Source organism: Geotrypetes seraphini, chromosome 1, assembly GCF_902459505.1.
Source record: "Geotrypetes seraphini chromosome 1, aGeoSer1.1, whole genome shotgun sequence".
In the NCBI taxonomy this organism is placed as follows: Eukaryota; Metazoa; Chordata; class Amphibia; order Gymnophiona; family Dermophiidae; genus Geotrypetes; species Geotrypetes seraphini.
Window position 1 is genome coordinate 296,961,938 of NC_047084.1, and position 22,933 is coordinate 296,984,870.

The window sequence follows — 22,933 nt, forward strand, 5'->3', positions numbered from 1 at the left end:
TGCAAAATATAAGAACATAAGATTTGCCGCTGCGGGTCAGACCAGTGGTCCATTGTGCCCAGCAGTCCGCTCATGCGGCGGCACTTAGGTCATGACCAGTGCCTACTAGAGTCTAGCCTTACCTGTGTATATTTTGGTCCAGCAGAAACTTATCTAACCTTTTCTTGAATCCCTGTAGGGTGCTTTCCCCTATAACAGCCTCTGGAAGAGCGTTCCAGATTTCTACCACTTTCTGGGTGAAGAAGAACTTCCTTACGTTTGTACAGAGTCTATCCCCTTTTAACTTTAGAGAGTGCCTTCTCATTCTCTCCACCTTGGAGAGGGTGAACAATCTCTTTCTCTACTAAGTCTTAAATGTTTTGATCATGTCCCCTCTCAGTCTCCTCTTCTCAAGGGAGAAGAGGCCCAGTTTCTCTAGCCCAGGGGTGCCCACACTTTTTGGTCTTGCGAGCGACTTTTAAAATGACCAAGTCAAAATGATCTACCAACAATTAAAAAAAACCACAAAACACAAAGCACACTGTACGCAGAGAAAATGTTAATTATCATTTATATTCCGGGGTTTTTTCAAAGAGGTCAAGGCAGATGACTTTATGCAATGTCACCTCAGTAACAACTATACTACAATAGACAAATATACCCCCTCCCTTTTTACTAATCTGCGAGAGTGTTTTTTAGCAGGGAGAGTAGCGCTGAAAACCCTGCGCTACTCTCGATGCTCATAGGCTCCCTGCGCTACAAACTGCTATTGCAAAATATAGACAGCAGATATAAATTCTCAAAACGGACACATTTTGATCACTAAATTGAAAATAATATCATTTTTCCTACCTTTGTTGTCTGGTGATTTCATGAGTCTCTGGTTGTACTTCCTTCTTCTGACTGTCCAACTTTTTCTTCCTCTCTCCCTGCCCCCTCCCCTTTCTTTCTCTCTACCTGCCCCATTTCTTTCTTTCTGTTTCCCTGTCCCCCTTTCTTTCCCTTTGTCTCTTTCTTTCTATCTTCTTGTCCCCCCTTTCTTTCTTTCTATCTCCCTGTCTGTCTTTCTGTCCCTGTCTTTCTGTCTCCCTATCTGTCTTTCTGCCTACCTGTCTTTCTTTCTGTCTGTCCTTTCTTTTTCCCCAAGCCGAGGTTAAATTGGAGCTTCCACCACAGTCATTTACATTAAGCTTTTTTTCCTCCTTTTTATTCTTTCCAAACCAATAGAAGTTGGAAAGAATTGTAGAAAAGGGGTTGAGAAAGTATCTCTCTTTACCTGTCTGACTGAGGGCAAAATAATCCTGAAAATTTAACAGAATCGGATGAAACTTGGCATGTGGGAAAAATGATAAAAAGATTTTGATTTTGAAAATGGGCCAAAGCAGATGTAGGGTTCCAATGAAATAAGCCCTCCCCCCCAAAAAAAAAAAGATTCAGTGCATTTCAAAGGGAGAAGCAGTTCCATGTCCTTTAGCACAGACACTTGCATGCATACTGTACATAGCAGTTAGGCAAGTCCTCCTTTCTGCTGTTTCTCTGTGTTCTCTAATCTCCCAACCCTCCAAACTGCCCCTACTCTGAAATTATTCCCCATCACTGTCTTACCTCCATCAAAATGCCCCCACCTGATAAAATGAAGCCCCAGCAACTGACTCATCACTCCCAAAACTTCCCTTTCAACCCAACAAATACCTCCCTCTACAACAGCCCCAAACATAAAAAATATCCCCCACTGCCACTGCACTACCACTCTGCAACTTGAACTCAGCCTGCTAAACAACCTCCCCAAGCCGCCTTGCTGCCGAGTTCTCCCTGCTCCCCGATGCTGTAACAGGCCAGTAGCCTTCCTCCCAACGTCAAGTCTAACGTCGGAGAGGAAGTTCTGGGCCAGCCATGCAGTGATTGGCTGGCCCGGAACTTCCTCTCCAACATCAGAATTGACATCAGGGGGAGGGGGGAAGGCTGGTGTGCCCGGCGTTTCTGCAGTCTGGCCTGTTACAGTGTCAGGGAACGGGGAGAACACAAAGGCAATGTGAGTCTATAACGGAGCCCGGGATGGGCTCCACGATCGACTCGCGTTGCCTTTGCGATCTACTGGTTGATTGCAATTGACCTTTTGGGCACCCCTGCTCTAGCCTCTCATTGTACTCCTCCAGTCCCTTAACCATTTTTGTCGCTCTTCTCTGGACCCTTTCGAGCAGTACTATGTCCTTTTCATATACGGCGACCAGTGATGGACGCAGTACTCTAGGTGGGGGCGCACCATGGCCCGGTACAGCGGCATAACCTTCTCCGATCTGTTTGTGATCCCCTTCTTAATAATTCCTAGCATTTTGTTCGCCCTTTTCGTAACCACCATGCATTGCATGGACGGTTTCATTGTCTTGTCTACAAGTACTCACAAGTCTCTTTCCTGGGGGCTCTTTCCGAGTATAGCACCGGACATCCTGTATTCGTGCGTATGATTTTTGTTGCCGACATGCATCTCCTTGCACTTATCCATGTTGAACCTCATATGCTATTTCATTGCCCATTCCTTGAGTGTGTTTATGTCACATAATCCTTCTGTGTCCTCACTACTCTAAATAGCTTTGTATGTTCCGCAAATTTAATCACCTCGCTCGTCGTACCAATTTCTAGATCGTTTATAAATATGTTGAAGAGCCATGGGAAAAAAATGAATAAAAAAAACCGGCAGGCCTGTCTGTAACACAGTTACTGACAGGCCTTCAGCAGTCAGGTTTTAGGATCGTAAAACCCGATGCAAAATAGCCAAGCAAATGTTAGTGAATCAATCGATTGGCTATTTTGCTTGGGGTTTTACTTCTTTGCATGAGTTGGGTTGGATCGGATCACAAAATACACGGTGGGCCGTTTAGTGAATCGGGTGGGTAGCAGCGATCATCGCTAAACCTGTGAAAACAGGTTTAGTGACGATCGCTAACTTTAGTGAATCGGGGCCAAAGAGTTTTGTTATTGTTGTTGATGTTGTTTTTTTTTTTTTTTCCAGCTATCCAGTCTGGGATGAAGAGTGCATGATGCTTGATAATAAGGTGGAGAATCCTGCTCAAAGGAGATCAAGAGTTGCTATAGGAGTGTGTGGCACAGTGGTTAGAGCTACAGCCTCAGCACCCTGAGGTTGTGGGTTCAAATCCCATGCTGCTCCTTGTGACCCTGGGCAAGGCACTTAATTCCTCATTGCCTCAGGTACATTAGAGTGTGAGCCCAGCAAGACAGATAAGGAAAAATGCTTGAGTACCTGAATGTAAACCACTTAGGTAATAAGTGATATACATATACTATAAATAAATAAAAACTAATCCAGTGAGGATAATTGATTCTTTTTGCAACCACTTTGATTTTATTTTTATGGATGGTTGCTTTATTATTTACTGGAGAGTCCATTAAAAAGAAGTTTTATTATAGCTTGAAAATCATCTCCCAGTCACTTTTTGCCTGTTGAAATTATTGTGCCTAATTATTTTTAACAATTAATGTTTTCAGTTCACTATTAGGGGACCCTTAATAGGGAGAACTGGATATAGATTTTAGCCATAGACACTACTATATTTTATTATCAGTCTTTGGGGTATCCCTCCTGTCAGTCTGAGAGATCTGTTGTGCACAATGAAGAACTTAACAGCTTTACTCTCCTGGTTAATTAGTCAACATTTGCTTCCAGGGTTCAAGGCAGGGACATGTGTATTCATTGTAGCACATTGTTCCCACCATCTCACAAAATATTATGCACATTTGATTTTCCTGTGTATCTGTTAGTTCTGAGATCACATATCACATATAACAGCTGATAATATAAGGAGCGCTTAAAATTCAGATCCCTGAATCAGGCACCTTAAACATAAAAAAATGAATACATTTAACCTTTCAGACCTAAACATATTTTTAGTCATGGTCTTATGTAGAGCAAGCCTTTGGTAATTTGACATGGAGCAGAGGAGTAGAAAGTAGAAAATGACATGAGGACAAATTTGTTCTCACCTGCACTAAAGTGTCCGAGGTTTGCGCAGATGAGGACAGAGCTTGCAGGGATGGGGCATGGACAAGGACAGAGCTCATGGGGACAGGACAGGGATGGAGATAGATCCAGCGGAGACGGGGACTTCCTTGTAGCAATACTATCTAGTTTAAACTTCCTGTGAGCTATGAATTCCTCTGTGGATCCCATAGGGGCTTTCTGTTATATGTAGGAAAACTGCAGGTGATATTGGCACCACTTCTCTTAAGTGAGAGAAGCAAAGGTAGTCACCAATCCCAGCTTCTTCATCCCTGCCTCAAGAGAGGCTGATGTGCTGAGCATGGGTGAGCAGTCACTCCATCAAAGGCAACTTTCAGGGCCTGCACTGGTTTCCAACAGCTGCCACCTCTGCCACCAAGTGTCGGCTCAGTGCACGAACAGATGGAGTGCCTTTGGATATGGTTCATAAACTGAAGTTGCCTTCTGCACGGATCCATCTAGTGTATAGTCTCTTTCTTCCTTTCCTCTTTTATCAGTTCTTAGCTTTCTCTTGCATTGCCATCCTCTCTTTCCTTATTTCCTCATTTGTGACCATCGCCGGGAAAAGATGACTCGAGTCCCCAGAAACAAAAACAAACGAGGTTTTAATGTATTCTGTTAGAGCAAACAATTTTGTAATACAACATTTCAAACCTGCCCCCTTTTTTTTGTAAATCTTTATTAGTTTTCAGTTATTAACAGTGCAATACAGGGAATTTGAACATAAACAAATCAAACAAAAGCACTTTAAATATACAATATTTCAAAAACAAGCATTTTTACCCCCCCTCCTCCCCTTAATCAATGAAAATAGAACCACATGTATAATTTCAATAGAATAAATATACTGAATAATAATAATAATTATAATGTTTTCCCATCTCCCTCCTTCCCACCCTGGATGTGTAAGGCAGTCAGATAAAAAGAAAAGGTTCATGACAGCTATTGTGACTCAATAAATAATGTCAATGGGCTCCACACCCTCTTAAATGCACTACTATATCCTGAAATTTCAGCATTCATTCTTTCAAACCCCCATTTTTTGATGTGAACATAATAAAAAAAACTTACAGAAGTTCAAACATGTAGCTTTTGCAGACTGCTTATGGAAACATGACATCATAAATCAGTCACTCAACAGTTTGGATCTGGTACTTTAGTCACCTTTTCCCAGACATGGTCACATTTGTACTGAGACTCTCTTTTCTAAGCTAGTGATCTGGGCTCTCTCTTTTGTCTTCTGCTTTTTCACACCTTATTTATCCTTTTTTTTAACCCTTTTTCTTTCTAATGTTATTCATTTTAATTACCGTGATCATCGATTATATGATCTGCAAGTTTACAGTTCAACTTGCAAAAGAAGTCAAAACTTTTAAGAGGGAAATTTGCAATAACCTGTGCATATGCATAGCATGTGTACACTTTTGCCACTTGAACTTAGCAGCAAGTTTTCAGACAATGTCCCTATGAAAATTAGATGGGTAAAGTATGAGCTCTAAAAGTGCCCACATACTTTGTTCCTGCTATTTAGAGCAGGCTTTGCACTCATGAATCTGCAACCAAGATTTTCAAAGCGAAGCTCCCCAGAGACTTTGCTTATGCCAATATAGGCCACTGGGCATTATGCCAGAGACTTTGGCCCCACTTCTATAAAAGATGCCTACAGTTAGGTGCCCCTTGGGAAGATCTCTCCTGTCAGAAACTGCCTGCAAATGATCCTACAGCCACTTCATCCCTCAGCTCTGGAACCAAACTCACCCTCCCCCGCAAATCAGATTGCAAAACTCATTGATGACCTTCCGGAGAGCGATGAAGACCCTCTTCTTCAATAATAATCCAGCCGCAATCAATTCCTCTGACCCCTTCCCTACCAGCCACCTTTTTCTAATCTCTTAGATCCTTTCCCTGTTCTCCCTCCCCCCCAATAATTCCCTCTGAATACCCCCCACCCCAAGCAGATTGTAAGTCACTGCTCTTCCAAAGCTTGGGCTTAAGATACTACATTGCCAACTCTTCTACCCAATGTAATCCCTTAAATATCCCCCCTCTAAGCTGTCCTCAAATCACTGTTCTTCCAAACTTGTGCTTAAGGGCTCCTTTTACTAAGGTGCGTTAGGGCCTTAATGCGCAGAATAGTGTGCACTAAATTGCCACGCGCGCTACACCTTAATGCCAGCATTGAGCTGGCATTATTCTAGAAGCGTAGCGTGTTTAGCATGCAGTAATTTTGTGCGTGCGCTAAAAACGCTAGCGCACCTTAGTAAAAGGAGCCCTAAGTTGCAGTATTGTCATTTGCCTGTCCAATGTAATTCACTGTGAATGTTAGCTTGTGACCCATTCTGAGCTACTGGGAAGATGGGATAGAAATCAAATTAAATGAAAAAAATAAAAATAAATAGATCAGCATGCCTAGCAGATCTAGGCAACTAACCATTTTTTAAAAATTGGCTTAAATAGCGCTGATAATTGAAAGCACCATTAAGAACCAATTAAAAGAACAATTAAAAATGAATTTGTTGGTAGACGCCTAACTTAGTAGACACCTACCACTTCAAAGTACAAAAGTGTACAAATGCTTTGCATGTACAAAGGTTATTGCAAATTTCCCTCTTAAAGGTTTTGACTTCTTTTACAATTTTAAAATGGATCTGGCTGTGCAGAAATGGATTAATGCAGATCATATGATCGCCGATCACAGTAACTACCTAAGCCTATACACTGGGTTAGGGAGCCTCATTTCGGGAAGATACCCACTGACAAGGCGAAAAGGGTACAGAGGACACTGAAATGATGGTATATGGACACTGAGTTTAAGACACTGATACTCAGACCCTAGTTTGGGTTAAAAGAATAGAGCAGTTCTGAGAATTGTTTGTCTGCTTTGCCTTTCTTGTAGTTCATAACTTGTTTTGTGGAAAACCTGGTTCTCACGTTCTTGTTCACAATTCTCCTACCAACTGAAACAGACTAAATCAAATTGTTCAAAAATAGCTCCCCGTGACCTGCTTCTTTTGGGGGATTTGGCTCATGCTTTTTCAGTAATAGTTCAGAAAATAAACAGCAAAAAAAGCACTGAGTAGCCTGCAGGCTACATTCAGGTATTGGATTCGCTCATTCCAGAAAGTGTAGTATAAACTACACAGTATGAAGCCTTGTACAGCTTTTGCAGTGACATCAGACTTAGAGCTACCTATAACCCAGTTCAAAGAAGGATGGCTTTTGGCCAGTCCTTTTGTTCTTGAACTTATATCACAGTAAGTTGAGAGTTATTGTTCTATCATTTGAAATCTGCACCACAGGATGAAGAATGGAGCTGCTCTGAAATTTCTCTTCTTGAACTGGATCATTTGGCAGCTCCACTTAGATTAACTGGAGGAGGGAGAACAGAAGTCAAAAGCTGGATTGGGGGGAGAGAGAGAAGGACATAGGGGGCAGACAGAACTGGGGAAAATGAGAGAGAGGACATGAATAAAGAGGAAGGAAGATGAAGGAGAGCTGTAGGATTGGGCTAGGAAAGTATGATGGCAAAACAGGAACGAGGAGGAGAAACTGGTCTGGGAAGAGATAGATTCAGGAGCAATCTAAGTGCAGAGAATTCTAAGATTCTGGATAACAGAGACCTCTAGTGGCTCCACTAATATATTGTATGGTGATCTGTTTGTATACCCTTGAAATTTCCAGAACAGAGGAGGGCTCTCCAGTGAGGTAATGTGAGAATGAGACCTCTTTTGGAAAAAAATTTGGCAAGCTAAGCCATGCACAGAACACAGACACATTAGGAGTGTGTGGCACAGTAATTACAGCTACAGCCTCAGCACCCTGAGGTTGTGGGTTTAAATCCCATGCTGATCCTGGGCAAGTCATTTAATCCCCCCATTGCCTCAGGTACATTAGATAGATTGTGAGCACACCAGGATAGACAGGGAAAAATGCTTGAGTACCTGAATGTAAACCACTTAGGCTACAAGTGGTATATAAATACTATAAATAAATAAATAAATATATTGGGCTTGTGATATTACTACCCCAGTAAGACCATCTACTGTTTGAAGGAGGAGCAGGAGAACCATTGTTAAAGGTATTCAAAAGGGGAGTTAGTGTATATCAAAGTCAGACTCCTAACACAGAGGGAAAGTTCCTCAGAAGAAAGGAGTGATTGTATTTGCATATTCTTTTATTATGCTTTAGCTACCTTCCACTTAATTCATTAATTAAGTTCTGGACCAGGACAAACCCAGGGTTGGAACTTTTTTTTATGACAGTGGAAGTACATGGAGAGGAGAAGAAGGAACTGAGTATCAAAGGCCTCTCATTATTATTAGTCCTGATCTGGTACCTTGATAATTCCAAAGATGTAGACATAAACCTTACACTGATACCTTCCCTGAAGTTCTGCCTTTGGTCTACCATTCAGCAGAACATAGCAATTGTAAGAGTTCCCAGCCCATGAGAGGTTGTATAAGGAAATATTTAGTTTCAAAATGGGTTGTGGATGCATGGAACAACCTCTCAGCAGAGGTGATAGATAAGGAAACAGTATCATGATTCAAGAAAACAAGGGTCAAGCTCAGAAGTTCTCTGAGAGAGAGAAAGGGATTGCAGAGCTAAACAATACGCAGCTCATTTCCATAAAAATGGCATAAAGTGGTACTTGGATGTCTTACTCATCAAGATGTCCAAGTGCTGATTTTTGAAATTAAGAGGTACATGATCAAAAAACAAATACTTCTAAAAACCTGCCTAAATCGGCACTTGGTCATCCAATTACCGATAATTGAACAGAGTTGTAGACTTAGGGGCTCATAATTGAAAGAGAAAAACGTCCAAAAACCGTCCTAAGTCGGCACTTGGACGAACATTTCTCAAAAACGTCCAAACGCCGAAAATAAAAATGAGTTTTGGACGTATTTCTAAACGACCTAGGCCTTCATAGTGCCGCTCAACATCCAAAGCTAAATGGGGCGTTTTAGGAGGCGTGTCGAGGGTGGGAGTTAGGCGGGACATGGGCCAGCTTAGACTTAGTCGTACAGCATGTAAAACCGAAAGTTTAACAACAGAGCCTAGATGGAACTTGGATGTTTTGACTTAGACCATATAAAACATAGTCTAAGTCACAAAAACCCACCTACAGTCACCAGATAAGCACTGCAAACACATAACACAGACCCCCACACACTACCCCAGTGATCACCTCCCTCCCTCCACCCCCATAAAAATTTTATTCAGAACTTTAAAATTCAGCCTCCAGACCATCATCACCTGGCCGCCTGGCATAGGAAAGCCTAGTCGTCCAGCCTAGAGGCAGCTTAAGTCATCTTGGGGGTGGGTTAGGGACCCAAGAAGAGGAGGACCCATGCCCATAAGCCCCTGTAATCACTGCATTAATACTTAAACATGTGCACTCCCCTATACACCCCCATAACTCTTTTTTACTGGTATATAAGTGGCTCCTGCAGCCATAAGGGCTATTGGGGTGGTAGATAAGTGGGTCTAGGGCATTCTGGAGGTGGTTTGGGGGGCTCACCGTCACCTATAAGGGAGCTGTAGTGAGGAGAAGCCATGGCACCCTTTTTGTGACGTTCACAGCAGTGCCCTGTAAGGTACCCACCATTTAGGTGGCATGTCTGGGTATGCAGTCCATCACTTTGCAGACCCCTCCCACGTCCAACAGGGATTGTTCTAAGCGTTTTGGACTTGGACGGAAAGTTGGACGGAAATGTGGTATAAAGATGGACGTTTTAGTGGCTTGGACGATCAGATCGGCAGGACATATAATTAGACGATTTTCGAAAGTAAAAAAAAGTTGGACGTCTCTTTCGAAAATGTGTCTTAGGCTCTTTTTAATTTTGGACAACTTGTGAGATGGACGTAAACGGACTTAGATGTCCTTTTTGATTATGCCTCTCTTAGCTAAAACCTGCTTAGGTCTTTTCCCTGTCTCTGTGCACCCAGAATGAAAAGGGATGTTTTTGGAGGAGTGGATAGGGTGGGAGGAGGGCAGCATGTGGGCCAACCTAGACTTAGTTGTCTGGCAGCCATAATCGAAAAGTTTGAACATAAGCAGTGCCTCTGCTGGGTCAGACTAGAGGTCCATCATGCCCATCAGTCTGCTCACACGGTGGCCCATCAGGTCCAGGACCTGTAAAATAATCCTCTATCTATACCCTTCTATCCCCTTTTCCTTCAGGAAATTATCTAATCCTTTCTTGAACCCCAATACCGTATTCTGTCCTATCACACCCTCCGGAAGCGCATTCCAGGTGTCCACCACCCTTTGGGTGAAGAACTTCCTAGCATTGGTTCTGAATCCGTTCCCTCTTAATTTTTCCAAATGCCCTCTCGTTCTTGTAGTTTTTGAAAGTTTGAAGAATATGTCCCTCTCCACTTTCTCTATGCCCTTCATGATCTTGTAAGTCTCTATCATGTCCCCTCTAAGTCTCCGCTTATCTAGGGAAAAGAGCCCCAGTTTCTCTAATCTTTCAGCATATGAAAGGTTTCCCATACCTTTTATCAATCATGTCGCTCTTTTCTAGACCCTCTTGAGTATCGCCATATCCTTCTTAAGGTACGGCGACCAATACTGGATGCAGTACTTCAGATGCGGGCGCATCATCGCCCGTTACAACGGCAGGATAACTTCTTTCGTTCTGGTTGTAATACCTTTCTTGATGATACCTATCATTCTATTCACCTTCTTTGAGGCCGCTGCGCACTGCGCCGATGGCTTCATTGTCTTGTCCACTATTACCCCCAGGTCCCTTTCTAGGGTACTTTCACCCATTGCCAACCCTCCCATCGTATAGCTGTACTTTGGGTTTCTGTTTCCTACATGCAAGACTTTACATTTCTCTACATTAAACTTCATCTGCCATCTCGTCGCCACTCTCCTAGTTTGTTCAGGTCCCTTTGTAAATCTTCATAGTCCTCTTTAGTCATAACTCTACTAAATAGTTTGGTGTCTGCGAATTTTATTACTTCGCATTTCGTCCCACTTGCCTGGACGGAACTTATACGTTATGATGTAGACCAAGTCAAAACAGGTATAAGTTCCAGATTGGGCTGCTAAGCTAATCGACCCACCCCAGTCCCTCCTGCCCAAACCCACCGTGATCCCCCCCAAATGATCGTGGCAGAAAAGATGCCCAATTTCTTTTGCCAACACCTGTGAATTTGCCAACACCTGCCCGATTGTGGCAGGAGGGATGCCTAGTTCCTCCTGCCAACCCCCGCAACCCCCCCCCAATGATCGTGGCAGAGGAATGCCAAGTCCCTCCTGCCGACACCCAAGAACCACCCCCCCCAATGATCTCGGCAGGATGGATGCCCAGTCCTCCTGCCGACACCCCTTGAAAGTTCACCAGCAGGAGGGATGCCAAGTCCCTCCTGCCAATACCCTGCCGAAAGTTCACCCCCACCCCCACCTGGACCCCCAACTCCCACCAGGACCCCTTTAACCCCCCCGTACCCCATCACCACCATGACCCCCCTAACCTGGTTTAGTTGGCTAGCCAGCTGGCTCCTTCTTGCAGTGATCATTGAACATTCCTCAAGATGTCTGTAGCTAGATATGTTTTAAGAGCGTTTAATGCCAAAAATGTACCCAAATTGGCCAAATGACTATTGGAGGGATTAAGTAATGACCCCCCACACTTGTTCAGTGGTCACTGGCCCCCTCCCACTCCACAAAGATCTCAATGAAACAGTATATACCTATCTCTAAAACAACAGTACCTGGTATGGGAAAGCCTAGTAAAGCAGCATACAGGTGTCTTAAGTAGTCTGGAGGGTGGGCTAGTGAACAATAGACAGGAGGACCCAGACCCATAAGTCACCCCAATCACTACATTTATAGCAGAAAGTGTGAGGCCACCAAAACCCTACTATACTGCCATATAGGTACCACCTGCAACCATAAAGTCTATTGGGGTGGTTAAAGGTGGGTATAGTACGTTTTGGGGGAGTTTTGGAGGGCTCACCAGAAATTATAAAGGGTTTTTTTGGTGAAATGTACATCTGGTACCCTTTATATGAAGTTCACAGCAGTGCCCTCTAAGGTCCCCCACTGCTCTGTTGGTATGTCTGTGTGGCCAGTCTATTATAATGCTGGTCCCTGCCACGTCCAAATGGTCTGGATTTAGATGTTTTGAACTTGGATATTTTTGTGGTTGAAAATGGTGAAAAAGTTAGGCATCCTAAAGTTGGAAGTCCTGACAGCCAAGATGTCTAAATAGGTCATTTTCCCAAAATTCTGGATGTCTAGTGTTTTCAAAAATGGATGTTTCTGTGTCTCAGCATTTGGACGCCTTGCTGGAAATGACTAAAGTCGGACTTAGATGTCCAATCCAATCAAAAATACTCCTCTAAGGGTGACTAGACAGACTGGATAAGGCATCTATCTGTATCTGACATCAAGTTCTATGTTTCTTAAGGGAATAATAAAAATCAAGAAAATTAAGAACAAAGGTTAAGTAAAAACCTTTAAAGCAGTTTATTTTTATTCTGGTTCACACTGTTTTATGTTAGGTTTCATTTTCCTGAACTAGTCAATTTGCTCAGCTTGTATTTGGCTCTTTGAGTCATGTAAGGCTCCTCAACTTGTATCTGGGTCTACTCAGCTGTCAAATTTCCTGACCTTCCATCTTATAGAACAAACTACTAGAAAGAAAAATTATCTTAGTCAAGAACAAATCTTAACTTCTTTCTTCAGAAGTTAGTCCAGTGTTTTCTTTGGCCAGCCATTAGGTGTCACTGGTAAGATACCTACTCAAGTCATGCATTTATGACCAGGGTTTAGTTAAAATAAAAATTGGCATTGTGCCATGTCTTAGCTACTGGGCAACCAAGGCTGCTGTGGCAGACATTTCAGGCATACTAGGCAGCTTAAAGCTTCATTGAATGGGCTCCACGTGTTGCCAAATAATAATTCCTGATTTTAATTTTTAAACCATGTATAGTACAATCCTCCTGGCATTGTTTCTTTATTGGTGATCTATGACTTTAAAGGTAAGCGTTCGCTCTCCCACGGTTTCTGTTTTGTAGCCTGGTTGCGCTAGTTACTGGTTGTATAGTCATTGTTGCAGTTTTCAATAAAAATTATATGAAAAAAAAATAAACCATGTATAAGCAATAGGAACTTGATCTAGCAATTGAAACCAGGCTTCACACTAAAGAGAAAACAGTGAGACAAACAAGAGTGGAGGAATAGCCTAATGATTTGAGCAGCAGGTTAAGAATGAGAGGAGCCTAGTTTAAATCAGCTCTTTGTGATCTTTGGTGGACACTTGACCTGCTATTCTATTCATTGCACTATTATACCATGTTCTGCCCTAAAAATTAGGTTCTGAAGTGGTTTGAAACTTTAGCAAAAGCCTTAGGTGTCAGAATGGGTGGAGCCACAGATGCCATGGCACCCCTAAATGTTTTCACCTTCCCTATCTCCCTGCCACATCATTCCCAACGCTGCTGTTTCTTTAAACCAGCAGTGATGAGGAGGGTGCATCCACCGTGCAGGGCTGTGCTGTGCATGGGCACAGCTACTGGCTGTGCCCTGGAACAGGAAGTGACATGAGGGGTGGGGACAGTGGCTGCACCTGTGCATGCTGTGGCCTCTCACAGTGGATGCTCCTTTGTTTGCTGCTGTTGTTGGTTTAAAAAACAGTGGCAGGGGGCAATGCGAGGACTGAGAGGGGAGCAAATGCTGGCTGGACGGAGCCACAGAGAATGGCCAGGACAGGTGCTGGGTGAAGGGGGAGGGAGCAGAGGGAAGATACTGGATGGAAGATGCGAGAGAGAGGATAGAAGTTGAATGGAAGGGGGAAGAAAGGGGGCAGATGTATGAGGGGAAGAGAGAAAGAAGGCACACACTGGCTAGAAGGGGAGGACAGAAAGAGGGCACATCTGGATGGAAGTGGGAGAGAAAGAAGACAAATAATGGAAGTAAGGAGAAAGAGCAAATGCTGGATTGGAGGGAGAGAGAAAGAGGGTAGAAGATGGAAAGAAAAGGAGAAGAAAGAAGGTAGATGGTGGATAGAACAAAGGAGAGAAAAAGGGCAGAAGCTGAATAGAAGTGGAGCAGATTCAGAAAAGGAAGAAGAGAAAATTCTAGATGGAAGGGATAAGAAAGGGGGCAGAGGCTGGATGGAAGGGGGAGAGAAAGAAGGCAGATACTGGTTGCAAAGTGTGAGCGAGATAGGGTGCCGAGCTCCATCTCTATGGAGAGGATGTGGTATATAAACAAGGTTTAGTTTAGTTTAGATGCTAGATGGAAGGGAGAAGGAGAGGGCAAACATTAGATGCAAGGAGGGAGAAAGAAGATAACTGTTGGATAGAAGGAGGGGAAAGAGAGGGCAGGTGTTGGATAGCAAGAGAGAGAGAGAGAGAGAGAGAGAAATAGCAGATGCTGGATAAAATAGGGAGAGAATCTGGATAGAATCTGGATGGAAAAAGGGCAAGAAAGAGGACAGATGCAGATTGGAAGAGAAAGCAAGAAAGGGCAGATGCTAGACATTAGAGAGGAAGAGAGAGGTTAGAGTAGGTGAAATAGAAGAGCTGGGTTTAGGGAAAGAGAAGTAAAACTGTAGATAGACTCAGTAAAAATGAGGGAAAATGAAAACTAGATAGAAAGAATTAAGGTCCCCTTTTATAAAGCTGAAATAGCCCTAAATCTGGATAGAGAGGTAGAAGAAAAGCTTGAACAAAGCTGAAAGAAAAAGGAGAAGAGAAAAATAACAAATGGGCAGGAAATCCTGGCAAAATAGAAGACAAGAAAAGCAGAAACCAGAGACTGGAAGCAACAGTTTTAGCAAAAGTAAATGGCCAGACATCCAAGGTAGAAAAAAAGAATTTTATTTTTAGTTTAGAATAAAGTAGTATGGTGGCTGTGGTTGTGTTAATAAACATTAATAAATACAAATAGAAAATGGAAATAGAGTGATATTTTTTTGTTGAACTAATTTTAGTGCATTTTTGACTAGTTTTCGGAGACGGAGGCCTCCTTCCTTAGGTCAAGACTGTACAGTTTATGGTCCTGACCTGGGGAGGGTGGTTTTGGCCTCTGTAGACTAATTGAAAAATGTATTAAGTTCAGGAGAATGGTATCATCATATTTTCTGTTATTTTCATTTTATTTGTTCAAAAACATATCTTTTATATTTTGCACAGTACAGGTGGAGATTTATCACTCTTTCTCTTTCTCAGATGTTCAGTATATGCAGCATCTGGCCTCTTGGGAGTTCAGTTTAATTTTTCTATACTGGGTGAGGGTCTATCTGTGTTCTGTTTGTGCAAAAGAGACAAGTAGGGAAAGCATGCAGAATTATTTTTATAATCTCCCTGCTACTGTTTATGTTTGAGTTGAGTGTACATATGTACATTTATTCAGTGGCATACCAAGGGTGGGGCGGGAAGGCGGTCCGCCCCGGTGCACGGCCCAAGGGGGTACACAGCTGGCCACTCACTGGGGAATAGGCTGTCGCCCGGGAAAGGCTGCCATTGCCATCATTAGAAAGAAGTCGGCACCGAGTTCTCCCTCCCTGCTTCTCTTCCCCGCGAGCTGACCAACTCTAGCCGTCCGATGTCAATTCTGACGTCGGAGAGGACGTTCTGGGCCAGCCAATCGCTGCCTGGTTGGCCCGGAACGTCCTCTCCGACGTTAGAATTGATGTCGGGCAGTCAGAGTTGGTCGGCCCACGGGAAAAGAAGCAGGGCGAATTCGGTGCCGGCCTGTTTCCCATGGCCAGTGGTAGCCTTTCCCCGGTGGTGGTGGCAGCAGTATGTTTTCCAATGGCGGTGGCATGGCGGAGGGTAGGGAGAAAGAAAGAAAGGGGGGGATACAGGGAGCCAGAAAGAAAGAAAGGGGGGGGGACAGGGAGCCAGAAAGAAAGAAAGGGGGCAGGGTGAAAGAAAGAAAAAAAAATGGGGCATAGGGAGAGAGAGAGAAAGACAGACATAGAGAAAGAAAGGTGGCATGGAGAGAAAAAGAAGGAAGGGGGCAGGGTGAAAGAAAGAAAGAAATGGGGCATGGAGAGAAAGAGAAAGACAGACATACAGAAAGAAAGGAGGCATGGAGAGAGAAAGAAAGAAGGGGACAGGATGAAACAAAGAAAAAGTTGGGGGAGGGAATGAGGTCTGGAGGAGAGGAAGCATACAGGAGGCTGAAAGAAGGGAAGAAATATTAGATGCACAGTCAGAAGAATAAAGTGCAACCAGAGACTGATGAAATTACCAAACTAAGGTAGGAAAAATGATTTTATTTTCAATTTAGTGATCAAAATTTGTCCGTTTTGAGAATTTATATATGCTGTCTATATTTTGCACTATGGGCCCCTTTTACTAAACTGCAATAGCAGTTTTAGTGCAGGGAGCCTATGAGCGTCGAGAGCAGTGTGGGGCATTCAGCATAGCTCCCTGCGCCAAAAAACGCTATCGCGGTTTAGTAAAAAGGGAGGGGATATATTTGTCTATTTTTGTATAGTTGTTACTGAAGTGACATTGCATAAAGTCATCTGCCTTGACCTCTTTGAAAACCCGCAGAATATAAATGATAATTAACATTTTCTCTGCGTACAGTGTGCTTTGTGTTTTTAAAATTTTATTGTTGGTAGATCATTTTGACTTGGCCACGAAGGTAAGGGGGAGGGAGGGAGGGGAGCTGCTGAAAGGCATCTAGTAATCCTTGCAGGCTTGACTGTGCAGGGAATTATTTTTGTAAAATCATGTTTTGTTATGTGACTGGCATTATTTAGACTTTAATTTCTATGAATGAATAGAATGAAAATGATATAAAATTACTTGCTTGTTTTTATGTGCGTGTGCTGAAGGAAAATGGAGAGAGAGTGGGCTGAGGACGCTGAAGGGAAATGGGGAAGAGAGAGACGGGAGAAGACGCTGATTTATAAATTGACAATTGTACAGAATATTGTTTATTTTTATACTTTAATAAGTTCAATATAAAACAATTCAAGGCTTGTGTGGATGGAATCAGGTGGTTTGTCGGATGAGGACCGAGCTTACGGGGATTAGTCCAATAAAATGGTATTTTCTTATTTCTCATTATTTGTTTTATTTTTATTTATTAATTTGTAAAGTGGTGATTGTTATGTATCAGTTTTTTTCAAATTTACATCTATAGTCTTTATATTTTGCACAGTATTAGAGGACATGTATTACTGTTTTTGTGGTGTTGTGGTGTTGCATTGTATGCAGAGTCTGGTTTCTTGGCAGTTCAGTTTAACTTTTGTCTACATATTTCTATTTTTATTTTGTGATTATTCCATATTGGGCGAGGGTGTATATGTTTGTGTGTATGAAAGGGACATGGCTTTCTGATAGCATCGACTGTACAGGATCAATTGACTGTGCAGGATCTGGTTTGTTTAGTTTTACAATGTATGTGTTGGTGTTCTAGTGCTCACTGTAGTGTTTAAGATGCTGCCTTTTCCTAGGTACACTCTTGTGCGATATGTAGATTGTTACTAAAAATCATATTTTTCATATAGATGGGGAGGGGGTGTCAAAAAATGATGGGCCCCGGGTGTCACATATGCTAGGTACGCCACTGCATTTATCTGTGAGAATGGTATGAAGGGTGGTATACTAAAACTATTAACCTCCTCTTTTATGAAACTGCAATAGCAGTTTCTAGCGCGGGGAGCCACGGTGAATGGCCCACGCTGCTCCCAATGCTTATAGAGTTCCTATGAGTGTCGGGAGCAGCACAGGCCATTTAGCACAGTTTCATAAAAGGAGGCCTAAGTGTTCACAGGGTAATTTAACACAAATTATTTTGCTCATGTCAACTCAGTCCTTAGAGGGAACATTGCAAGAGGTTTTCTTTTACTTCCCTCTATTGGGGCAACAACACTGCAGAAAGGTATTGCGACTAACCAGCATGGATCCTTGAGCATCTGCACATGCTTTGGGCCTGCCAGTTTCTGCCCCCTCTGAAACAGGAAATTTGGAGGTGGCAGGAGCCAGCAGGTCTTAAGCATGGGAAGAAAGAGAGAGATTTGATACCTTGAGGGGGAGAGGAGAGAAATGCTGAACATGGCAGAGGGTTGAGAGGCAGAGAAGGGCAGCAATGCTAGATGCCATGAAGAGAGACTATGGGATGGTAGGAAAGGGAAAGAGAAATGCTGGGAATGGGGGTGAGGTGGGGGGCGGTCATGTTCAAGGGCAAATTAGAGGGGCAGAGCTTGGACACCCCTAAACAAAAAGATGTTCCGCTGCCCCTGATATAAGCACATATTAGCTAATTGCAGAACACAATATAACGTATTGTTCTTAAGACATTAGTGCTGGTGTTCAAAGTTATTTACCGTGGGATTCCCTGGTATCTATCAAAGGCTATGGCAATCTACTGACCGCTTGCGATCTGAGGGCGCGATACAGTTGTCGCTGACAGACTTCTCAAAAGTGCGCTATGAAAATACAAGATCCTCTGCTATTTCCATTATAGGAGCAACTCTGTGGAATAAATTAACTGGTCTGCTAAGAGCCCTTATAAACCTTCAGAAGTTTAAGAAAATGCTTAAGACTACTCTCTTTGTGGAAGCATTTCAATGAATGATGATTCTAGGTTATAATGGTTTCTGTATAGACATACAGTTGAACGCTGTAAATAACTGTGGTTTTTTTTGAATGATTTGAAATGTTTTTTGTTTGTATAAATTTTGTTTTTTCTGTTTTTATTTTATGTATGTTTTTACCTGTAAAACCGCCTAGGAATAGGTGGATAAGTAATCCTTTAAATGAATAAATACGAAAGAACTGATTCAAGAGAAAGATCTACCAAAATAGAATGATTTGAGGGTATGTTGAAACAGAACATAAGAAAATAATTCTCATTTTAATCGAAAGAGCATTCCAGATAGCTACAGCTTCACAAGAGAAAGAGAAATTTCAGGACAGTTCCAGTGCCTCACGTACAGTCTCAGATTCAGATTGTGAGCCCTCCGGGGACAGAAAACTACCGGTACCTATTAGAAAATCCTACTTAATGAGTGAAATGATGAAAAAATATACTCTGGAAGTTAAAGAACATGCACTGTAGGCCACATTTTAACACTGAGATTTGTTCAAGATATACCGTATATACTCGAATATAAACCGAGATTTTTGGGCCTTCCGATGATGTTGCTTTTTTTCCTCCCCTCCCCACCCGATGATCAACGCTGTTATCTTCCACCACCCCCTTCCCTCGATGGCCGGCACTGCTATCCTCCACCCTCCCCCAATGACCGGCACTGCATCTGTACCCCCTCTGATGACCAACACATGTCCTCTTTTTGGCACTTGGTCAGAAAGTCCGGGCAGATTTTTTCTTTTTGTCCTCTATGTCTGGGTTTCACCATTTGGGGGTGGGCCAGCAACCCGAAAATTAAAGATCAGCTTCAGACTCCACTGCAGCAGTCAACTAAGCAGAGACACGCACAGCATAATCCAAGTCACCTGATTGGCGCGTGCTGTGCATGAAGCTGGATTCCCCATTCTCCTCGACCTTTTTCCCCTTGTCCTGCCCACCTCATGCACAGACACTGTGTTCTGCGTATTGAGTCGACACTGCCAAAGCCAGAGGAGAGTTGGTGGGAAAACCTTTAAAAAAAGATCACAAGGGCAGTCTGGAGTCTGGAGTACGGACCCGCCATGGAGGAGAGGATAACAGCAGGTAAGAGAAGTCACAGTTCAATGATGTAACAAAGATGGAGGGGGGCTGTCCACCCTAGGTGTAGCCCACAAGAATGCTCTGAAGGCTGACGATCTTCTTCCCCGCAGCGGCCAGCAACCTTTACAGCTGGGTGCTCTCACCACCGTCGGGCCTTCTTCTCTGCTGGTCCTGTCTTCTTCCTGCTTTTGTGAAGGCAGGACCTGGCTGAGAGGAAAGCCTGACGCTGGCAAGAGCAGCCAGCTGTAAAGGCTGCCAATGTTGATGGAGATGGGGTGACAGAGAGAAGAGGAATGGGGGCACATGGATGGAGGGGAGAGGAAGGAGATGGTGGCACATGGATGGAGGGAAGGAAGGAAGGAGGCTGGGTCCAGAGCCTGACAAGGAGGGATGGAGGGAAAAGGGCTGATGCACTGCCTGATGGGGGAGTGAGGGAAGGGTGCTGGGTGCAGAGCCTGGCAGGGAGGGGGCTGGGTGCAGAGCCTGACAGGGCAGGGCACTTGAATATTAAGCTACCCAACTTATATTCGAGTCAACTGTTTTTCCTCCTTTTGGGGGGAAATGAGGGTCTCGACTTATATTCAGATCAACTTATATTCGAGTATATACGGTATCGAACCAATCTGCTTTCAGGTTTCCCGTGTCTTACATACCGTACCATTAAACTGCCATGTAGCAGAATGAGAGCTAAAACCCAAGCTACAGCGAAGCAAGACTGTAGCAACTTTTATTACTCTTTTTTATTTTTAGATATGGGAGGACATTTAATCCCCTGTGCTGAAACCTTAATTTAGAGATTAAAAAGATAGTTTTATACCGATCAAGGCAATTGATCTTGTATTTTTTAAGCATCAAAATAGAGCTACTCTGATAGTAGCAATTAAGAAAAGTAACCTGATCTGCTGGGTTGTCAACACACCAAAGGGATGAATTAGCCGAGCTGTGGCTGTCCCAAGGGCTTCCCAGCTCTTCAATCATGAAGTCAAGGGACTGTGAGGGAGTTAGGGATAGTGCAGGCAAACAAGACACTGTATCCTGCATGCCAATAAAAAAGCAGAATTATACCACTGTCTTTCTTCTCAGCTTGAGGGTCCTTATTTATTTTATTTCTTTATTTCTAAAATTTCTTAACTGCCTATAACTAAGCGGTTTACAACATAAAATATTCACAATGATTTAAAGAGCAACATATAACAATACTTTCAGTAGACACATTTAACCCACTAAAAATAGCAGGGAACTACAGTAGGATTACATATCATCAATCGTTAATGAATCAAGAGCATTATTCATAGTTCAGATTCCTCTTTAAACATCTCCTTTCCACATAGATGAGAAATCAGGTTAACAAATTGCCTATTTATGATCACATTTTCCAAGTAATAATTTTATTTTTAAACCTAACAGTCATCAATCTATTTAAGGCATTGTATAAGACATAGGCACCAGCTCTATGGGTGCGTGAGCACCCCAATATTTTGGGGATATCACATGATTGCAGGGCTGGCATTCGGAGGGCAAACAGGGCATGGTTCCCCTTCCCCCCCGAAGGCCGGCATGCCTTATTTCCACCCACGTCCGGTGTCCCCCTTGCCTTCCCAGTCTAACTTTAGAAGTTAATTACTGTCTGCAGAGGATCGCTGGTGCTGGAGCATTTATAACTAGCACTGGGGAGGGACTGCTGCAGAGGGAAAGTGCAGCAGAAGCCATGGGTTGCTTGTTAAAAACACTCCAGCACTGGCAATCCTCTGCAGATGGTACATAACTATTAAAGTTAGACCGGGAAGGCCGGGGGATGCCAGACTAAGATGGAAACAAGGGGAAAGCATGACGACCTTTGGGGTGGGGGGCTAAAATCACAACCCTGTTTGTCCTAAAGGCCCTTCATGAATTACACAGGGAGAGGGGGCTCAAAGAGAGGGGGATATACCGGACTGAGGGGAAGGGGAGGAGGGGAAGGGGAAGAAATAATGGGCCTGGAAAAAGAGGAGAGGGAAAGAGATGGTGGACAATGGGATGGAGGGAGGGAAAAGAAAGGGAGAGAAGTTTGACTCAAGGGTGGAGGGATGGGGTATAAAGATATTGGATAGAAGGGAAGTTGGGAAGAGAAAAGAAGAGATGGTGGACCCTGGGGTAGTGGGGAAGGAGGGAGAGAGATGTTGGATGAAAGGGGAGATCAGAAAAGGGGAGATGGTGGATCTGAGGATGGTGGGATCCATTGCTACATCTGCTTTTTTACTCTGTGGGCCGCCGGCAGCATGACTGAAGTAAACATGTTGCCTTCTGTATCCTAGAAGCTTTCCCTCTGCTACTGCTTCCTGTCCCCACTTAGGCATTAAGTAGTAGCAGAGGTAAAACTTCTAGGCTGCCAAAGATAGTGTGTTTACTTCACACATGCTGCCGGCAGCCGAAAGAATGCAAGAGTAGCTGCCATATCATATCCCATGGAGGGGAGGAACACAGTGGGGTCGCTGGGGGAGCAGAGGGGTATAGTCATTACAGAAATGCTGGACTGTGGTTGGCCATGTTTTTTCCTTCCAAATCAGTTGACACATTCAAGTGAGGGCCATGATAGCACCTTCTGAGCCTTTTATTAATTCAATTGGAATACCCGTCGATACCAGGTGACTTGTTTTTCGATAAAGCTTTAATAGCTGCTATGACTTCTTTGAAAATATCTGGTTCTTCTTTGGCTTCAGTTTCCAGTTCAATTTTTCCAATGTTATCCTTCATTGCCTTGTTTGTATAAATTTTCCATGTATTAATTCCATCTCTTTTTTAATGCTTTCTAGATCATCTACTATCATTCCACTGGCGTCTTTAAGCATCCCCAGTCGAGGTTTAAATTTCTGCCACAATCTGTTATAATCTCCTGAAAAGCTAACCTGGTTTTCCCATTTACATGTTCTGATTCAATTTTCTGACAAATATCCTTAAGATATCGTTCCTATATGACTAGGGGTTTAAAAATAAAAATAAGCAGTCTCAAATTCTGGTCTCTTGCTAAATTCTCATGAGCCTCAGTTTGGAGGTACAGAGTTAAACTGTCTTTCACCATGGCTGTCAAAGCTGCCTGGCAAGATACCACTTGTGATTGAGCTTACCGTATTTTTCGCTCCATAACATACACTTTTTCCATCCCCAAAAAGGGGATGGAAACGTAAGTGCATCTTATGAAGCGAAGATACAAATTTTTAACACACACACCCCCACCGCCGCCACATCCTCATCTTTTAAACCCCCGCTGCTGCAGCTATTAAACCTGTCTGCCTGCCCAC